Source organism: Moschus berezovskii, chromosome 11 (genome assembly GCF_049115385.1).
Source record: "Moschus berezovskii isolate FMDL1 chromosome 11, NW_MosBer_1.0, whole genome shotgun sequence".
In the NCBI taxonomy this organism is placed as follows: domain Eukaryota; kingdom Metazoa; phylum Chordata; class Mammalia; order Artiodactyla; family Moschidae; genus Moschus; species Moschus berezovskii.
In genome coordinates, this window is record NC_142470.1 from 45,058,670 (window position 1) to 45,067,172 (window position 8,503).

Below are 8,503 nucleotides of genomic sequence, written 5' to 3' on the forward strand. Positions count from 1 at the left end.
GCCTCTTGATGAAAGTGAAAGAGGAGAGTGAAAATGTTGGCTTGAAGCTCAACTTTCAGAAAACAAAGATCATGGCATCTGGTCCCATCACTTCATGGGAAATAGATGGAAAAACAGTGGAAACAGTGTCAGACTTTATTTTTTGGGGCTCCAAAATCACTGCAGATGCTGATTGCAAAGTCTTTTCCAGTGAGTCAACTCGTCGCATGAGGTGGCCAAAGTATTGCAGTTTCAGCTTTAGCATCAGTCCTTCCAATGAACACCCAGGATTGATCTCCTTTAGAATGGACTGGTTGGATCTCCTTGCAGTATAAGGGACTCTCAAGAGTCTTCTCCAACACCACAGTTCAAAAGCATCGATTCTTCGGCAATCAGCTTTCTTCCCAGTCCAACTCTCACATCCATACATGACCACGGGAAAAACCATTGCCTTGACTAGACGGACCTTGGTTGGCAAAGTAATGTCTCTGCTTTTTAATATACTATCAAGGTTGGTCATAACTTTCCTTCCAAGGAGCAAGCGTCTTTTAATTTCATGGCTGCAATCAGCATCTGCAGTGATTTTGGAGCCCAAAAAAATAAAGTCTGACTACACTACCCTATTTTTAAACTTTGCTCTGGGTCAATGAAAAGTATATTGACCAACACTCTCTGACCCGTAACAAAGACTGGCAAACTGCTGGTCCAGGGGCCAAATTCAACCTTCAGCCTTTAACTGGAGCTTGAGCTAATAATGATTTTTACTTTTGTAAATGGTTACAATAAAAAAAGAAAAATGAAACAAAGACTGGTTGTGGTCCATAAGGCCTAAAATATTTACTATCTGACACTCACAGAAAAGAAAAAGATTGCAAACATCTTATCTATGTAAGTCTGGAATTAGACCCCTTCAGAAAAGACTGATACTGATACAAGCCATTAAGATTACTGTGGAGTGGTTATCATCTCTGGACTAGTGTCAATGAAGATTACACTTGAGGCTACTTTGGTGTATTCCTTCAACTTCCAGTACCTCTGAAACTTCAGGCAAGTCACTGAGTCTCAATGAGCCTGTTACCTCATTTATAAGTTGATAACGCTTTTGTTAGTAGGAAAATCTGGAGACCCTTCCTCCTGTGGGCCTTGGTTCTTGGTAAGGATACAAAGAAGAATGTAAGGGCTTACCCATTGCTAGAAAGTTTACTAACAATAATGAAAGAATAGGTGGCGAAAAGTTGCAGGTGACTAAGCATACACAAAAAAAGAACAGAGAGAACTCCTCAAGAGTGAAGTGGGCCATGCTAAGGGAGGCAAATGACCCTGGGGGGCTGGGATGGAGAGTTTTTAAGGCAAGGTCATTTGCATGATTCAGCGGGGATCATTGATTGACAGCCTTCATTGACAGCTGCAGGTTATATAACAAGATGCTGTACTGCACATGTCCTTCCCATAATTCAGTCTGTTATAGTTAGATGTATGTATTCATAGAATATTCATGAGAAGTTAATGAGTCCAATGGAGCTAAAAGTTACTTTAGTACAGGATAATGTGAGGTGTGTATATGTGCTGGAGTTGGGAAGGTCCCACCAGTGAGTGTGGGATTTTTTTATGGCCCTCTGACTATTTTTGTAATACTTCTGGGCATATTAGTGATGGGACTGGTAAATTGCTTGGTGGGATTAGGCAGCTATTGAATGATTAGCTGAAGGAACCACCTCTCCTTGCTCTCAGCTAACTTCCTGCCTATCAGCTTGAGGTCACTTCCAAATCTAAGAGTCTAATACCACCAACCTTCTATGGTTTCAGTTCAGTTCAGTTCATTTCAGTTGCTCAGTCGTATTCGACTCTTTGCGACCCCATGAATCACAGCACGCCAGGTCTCCCTGTCCATCACCAACTCCCGGAGTTCACCCAAATTCATGTGCATCGAGTCGGTGATGCCATCCAGCCATCTCATCCTCTGTCGTCCCCTTCTCCTCCTGCCCCCAATCCCTCCCAGCATCAGGGTCTTTTCCAATGAGTCAACTCTTCCCATGAAGTGGCCAAAGTATTGGAGTTTCAGCTTTAGCATCAGTCCTTCCAATGAACACCCATGACTGGTCTCCTTTAGAATGGACTGGTTGGATCTCCTTGGTTTACTTTCCTTTAAATTCTTCTTTTTTTAACCTATTTTATTACATGGTATTTTTCTTCCAATTTTATTAAGATATAATTGACATATAGCAATGTTCAAGTTTAAAGTGTATGGCATAATCATTTGACTTATATACATCATAAAACAATTATAAGTTTAGTGAGAATCCACCATCTTATATTGTTGCAAAATTAAAGAAATAGAAAAAATATTTTTTCTGTGATAAGAACTCTTAGGACTTAACTCTCTTAACTTTCACATGTAACATACAGCAGTGTTAATTATATTTATTATGTTGTACATTATATTCCTAACATTTATTTGTCTTATTACTGAAAGTTTATACCTTTTGACTGCCTTCATCCAGTTCCCTCTTTCTCTACCCCCAGCCTCTTGTTTGTTTGTGCATACTCAGTTAATGTCCAACTCTTTGCAACCCCATTGACTGTAGTCCACCAGGCTTCTCTGTCCATGGGATTATTCTGACAGGAATACTGGAGTGGGTTGCTGTTTCCTCCAATGGGGATCTTCCCGAATCAGGGATAAAACCCGCATCTTCTTTGGCAGGCAGTCTCTTTGCCACTTGAGTCACTTGAGAAGCCCTAACCCCTGCTTCTGGTAACCATGAATTTGATCTCTTTTTATATGGGTTTGGTTTTGGTTAGTGGGTTTTCTACAACAACAGTATCTTTGTTCCTGTTTACGACATACTGATCCATACATGTTACAAAATGATCAGCATGATAAGTCTAGATGTCATCAGTACACAAAGATATTACATCAGTTCAGTTCAGTTCAGTTGCTCCGTTGTGTCCGACTCTTTGCGACCCCATGAATCACAGCACGCCAGGCCTCCCTGTCCATCACCAACTCCCGGAGTTCATTCAAACTCATGTCCATCGAGTCGGTGATGCCATCCAGCCATCTCATTCTCTGTCGTCCCCGTCTCCTCCCACCCCCAATTCTTCCTAGCATCAGACTCTTTTCCAGTGAGTCAACTTGATGCATGAGGTGGCCAAAGTATTGGAGTTTCAGCTTCAGCATCAGTCCTTCCAATGAACACCCAGGATTGATCTCCTTTAGAATGGACTGGTTGGATCTCCTTGCAGTCCAAGGGACTCTCAAGAGTCCTCTCCAGCACCACAGTTCAAAAGCATCAATTCTTCAGCGATCAGCTTTCTTCACAGACTATTCCCCACACTGTATATTTTGTGTACATTTCCATATTTATTTTGGAACTGGAATTTTGTACCTCTTAATCTCCCTCACCTACCCCTCAACTCACTCTCCTCTGACAACCGCTTTTTTCTGAATCTATAACTCTGTTTCTGTTTTATGTTCACTGGTTTTGTTTTTTAGATTCCATATATAAGTGAAATCATACAGTATTTGTCTTTCCATGCCTGATATTTCACTTAGCATAATACTTAGCTTCATCTGTGTTGTCACAGATGGCAAGATTCCATTCTTTTTAATGCTTGTATAATATTCCATTGTATATAAATACCACATCTTTTTTGTCCTTTCATCTATTGATGAGTATTTAGGTTGCTTCCGTATCATGGCTATTGTAAATAATGCTGCAGTGGACATAGGAGTGCATATATCTTTTCAAATATTTGTTTTTGTCTTCTTGGGATAAATACTCATGAGTAAAATCGCTGAATCATACATAAGGTGGTTCTATTTTTAATTTTTTTAGAAACTTCCATACTGTTTTCCATAGGGACTGTACTAATTTCCATTCATACTGACAGTGCATGAGTTGTTTTCTCCACATCCTTATCAATGCTTGTTATTTATTGTATTTTGATAATAGCCATTCTGACAAGTGTGAGGTAATATCTCACTGTGGTTTTGATGTGCATTTCCCTGATGATTAGTGATGTTGAGCATCTTTTCATGTGCCTGTTGGCCATCTGTGTGTCTTCTTTAGAAAAATGTTTATTTAGGTTCTCTACCCATTTTTTAATCATGCTGTTTGTTTTTTTGATGTTGAGTTGTGTGAGTTCTTTGTGTATTTTTGGATATTAACCACTTATAGGATATATCATTTGGAAATATCTTCTCTTTTTCTGTGGGTGACCTTCACTGTGCTGAAGCTTTTTAGTTTAAAGTGGTCTTATTTGCTTATTTTTATTTTTAATTCACTTCTCTGTGGACATATATCCAAAAAAATTAGTAAGATTGATGTCAAAGAGATTATTGCCTATGTTGTCTACCAGAACTTTTATCATTTCAGATCTTATATTTGTCTTCAATCCATTTGAATTTATTTTTTTTTGTATGGTGTGTGAGAGTAGTCCAGTTTGATGCTTTTGCATGTAGCTGTCCAGTTTTTCCAATACCATTTATTGATAGGCTGTATTTTTTTCAATTATATTTTTTTGCCTCCATTGTTGTATTATTAATTGATTGTACATGGATCGGTTCAGTCCTGGGCTCTCTATTCTGTTCCATTGATCTAGGTGTCTGTTTTTGTGCCAGTACCATACTTCTTTGATTACTGTAACTTTGTAGTATAATTTGAAATCAGGGAGCATGATACCTCCAGCTTTATCAAGACTGTTTTAATTATTTGGAGTCTTTAGCATTTCCATACAAATTTTAGAATTATTTGTTTTAGTTCTATGAAAACTGCCACTGTTATTTTTGATAAGGATTGCGTTGAATCTGTAGGTTGCTTTGGGTCATATGGTCATTTTAACAATGTTAATTCTTCCAATCCATGAGCATGATATGTCTTTCTATCTGTGTCGTCTTCAGTTTCTTTCATTAGTATCTTATAGTTTTCTGAGTGTAGGTCTTTTACCTCCTTTAGATAGATTTATTCTAAGGTAATTTATTATTTTTGATGCAGTTGTGAAAGAATGGGACTGCTTTCTTCATTTCTCTTTGTGATAGTTCATTGTTCCTATGTAGAAATTCAACAGATTTCTGTATATTAATTTTGTATCCTGCAACTTTACTAAATCCATTGATGTGTTTTAGTAGTTTTTTGGTGACGTCTTTAGGATTTTTTGAATATACTATCATGTCATCCTCAAACAATGAGTTTTATTTCTTCCTTTTCAATTTGGATTCCTTTTATTTCATTTTCTTGTCTGATTGCTGTGGCTAGACTTCTAATATTGAGTTGAATAAATGTGGAGAGACTGAGCATCCTTATCTTGTTCCTGATCTTAGATGAAATACTTTTCAGCTTTCCACCAATGAGTATGTGAAAGTAAGAAATGAAGTAAGCCCACAAGTGGGCTTGTCATACATGGATTTTATTAGGTTGAGGTATGTTCCCTCTATACTCCTTTTGTTGAGATTTTTTAAACTGTAAATCAATATTGAATTTTGTCAAAATCTTTTCCTGAATCTACTGAGTTGTTTATATGGTTTGTATTCTTCAGTTTGTTAAGGTGGTATATTATATTGATTGATTTGTGGATATTGAATCATCCTTGCATACCTGGGGTAAGTCCCACTTAATCATAATGCATGATCCTTTTACTATATGATTGAATTAGGCTTGTTTATATTTTGTTGAGGATTTTTGCATCTTTGTTCATCAATGATATTGGCCTGTAATTTCAATTTTTGTGTGTTATCTTTGTCTGATTTTAGCTTCAGACTGATGCTGGCCTTGTAGAATGAGTTGGGAAGCATTCCTTCCTCTGCAGTTTTTTGGAATATTTTGAAAGGGTTGGATGTTAATTCTTTTCCGAATGTTCAACAGAATTCACCTGTGAAGCCATCTGGTCCCAGAATTTTGTTTGTTGTGAGTATTTAAAATTATTGACTAGATTGCACTAGGGTTGTTCATTATATTGGCATGTAATTTTTCAATCTCTTATGATTGTAATTCCATGGTATTGGTTGGAATTTCTCCTTCATTTCTTACTTTATTGATATGAGTTTTCCTTTTTCTTGATAAATGTGGTTAAAGGTTTATTCACTTTGTCTATCTTTCCAAAAAACAGCTCTTAGTTTTACTGATCTTTTCAGTCTTGTTTCTTTAGTCTCTATTTCATTTATTTTTGCTCTGATCTTTATGATTTCTTTTCTTTTATTAACTTTGGGTTTTGTTTGTTTTCAACTTTCCTCTAGGTGAAAGGTTAGGCTGTTTGAGTTTTCTGTTTTTTTTTTCCTGTTTCCTGAAGTAGCTTTTGTCTCTATTAACTTTGGGTTTTGTTTGTTCTCCTCTTTCCTGTAGGTGAAAGGTTAGGTTGTTTATTTGAGTTTTTTCCCTTGATTCCTGAAGTAAATTTTATCTCTATAAACTTCCCTTTGAGAACTGATTTTGCTATGTCACATAGATTTTGGAATATTGTGTTTTTGTTTTCATTTGTCTTCAGGAATTAAAAAAAATTTTTTTCTTTGATTTCTTAGTGAACCATTGATTGTTCAGTAATATATTGTTTAGCTTAATGGATATTGTATCCATGAATTTTGCAGCTTTTTTCTTATAGTTGATTTCTAGTTTGAGGGTCTTGTGTTGGAAAAGCTGCTTTGTATAATTTCAGTTTTCTGAAATTTATTGAGTTTTGTGGCCTAGTGTGTGATCTATCCTGGAGAATGTTCCATGTGCACTTGAAAGAATGCGTATTCTTCTGCTTTTGGGTGGAATGCTCTCTCTGTATACATCAGCTCATCTGATCTAATGTGTCATTTAAGGTCAGTGTTTCCTTATTATTTTCTCTCTGGATGATCTAACTATTGATGTAAATGGAATGTCAACATTCCCTATTCTTATTCTGTTACTGTCAGTTTCTTCCTTTGTGTCTGTTAATATTTGCTTAATATATTTAGGTGCCCCTATGTTGGGTGCATATACATTTGTAATTGTCATATCTTCTTCTTGGATTGATCTCTTGATCATTATGTAATGTTTTTCTTTGTCTGTTACTACAGGCTTTGTTTTAACATCTATTTTGTATAATATGAGCTTCCATGGTGACTCAGATGGTAAAGAATCTACCTGCAATACAAAAGACCTGGGTTCTATCCCTGGGTAAGGAAGACCCCTTGGAGAAAAGAATGGCAACCCACCCCAGTATTCTTGCCTGGAAAATCCCGTGGACAGAGGAGCGTGGTGGGCTACTGTCCGTGGGGTTGCAAAGAGTTGGATATGACTGAGCAACTAATGCACACACTTTTCTAATATAATTATTACTACTCCAACTTTACTTTTTTGTCCATTTGCATGGAATACCTTTTTCCATCCCCCAACTTTTAGTCTGTGTGCGTTTATAGATCTGAAGAGTCTTTTGTAGGCAACATACATATGGGTCTTATTTTTGTATCCATTCAGGCACTCTGTGTCTTTTTTGTTTGCTTTTCCCCAAACTTTAAGTATTTTGTTTTGTATTAAGGTTATCAATATTGTGGTAGTTTCAGGTGAACAGTGAAAGGACTCAGCCATACATATACATGTATCATTTCTATGTCTTTTGATTGAAGCATTTAGTTCATTTATATTTAAAGTAACTATTGATATGTAGATACTTACTGCCATTTTGTTAATTGTTTGGGGATTGTTTCTGTAGTTCTTTTCTGTTCCTTTCTTCTCTTCTCCCCTGATTTAATGATTAACTTCAGTGTTATGTTTGGATTCATTTCTCTTTTTTGTATGTGTATCTATTATAGATTTTTGGTTTGTAATTGCCATAGGTTTATATATAGTAATTATATATATATATATCATAAATTTATATACATATAAAATAAATAGCATATGATTATTTTAGGTTGTTGTTCTCTTAAGTTCAAAAGTATTTTAACAACCCTTCATTTTCACTCACCACCCCCCACCCACATTTACATGTTTTACATCTTTTTGTTTTACATACCCTTGACTGCTTATTTTGGATATAGATGGTTTTACTACTTTATCTTTTAAGCTTTCTACACTAGCTTTATAAGTGGTCAGTTACTATCTTTATTATATAATTACCTTTACCAATGATATTTTTCCTTTTATAATTTTCATAATTCTAGTTGTGGCCTTTTCTTTCTCTTAAAGAAGTCCCTTTAACATTTCTTGTAAAGCTGATTTTGTGTTGCTGAACTCCTTTAGCTTTTGCTTGCTTATATAACTTTTGATCTCTCCTTCAAATCTGAATGAAAGCCTTTCTAGGTCGAGAAGTTTTGGTTGTAGGTTTTTCTCTTTCATCACTTCAAATTTATTATGCCATTTTCTGGCCTCCTGCAAGGATTTTTTGCTGAAAAGTCAGCTGATGGCCTTATGGAAATTCCCTTGTACATTACTTGTTGTTTTTCCCTTGTTGCTTTTAAGATTTTTTTGTCTTTAATTTTTTCCCTTTTTAATTACAGTCTGCCTTGACATTTTCCTCTTTGGGTTGACGCTGCTTGGGACTCTCTGATTCCTGGACCTGAATG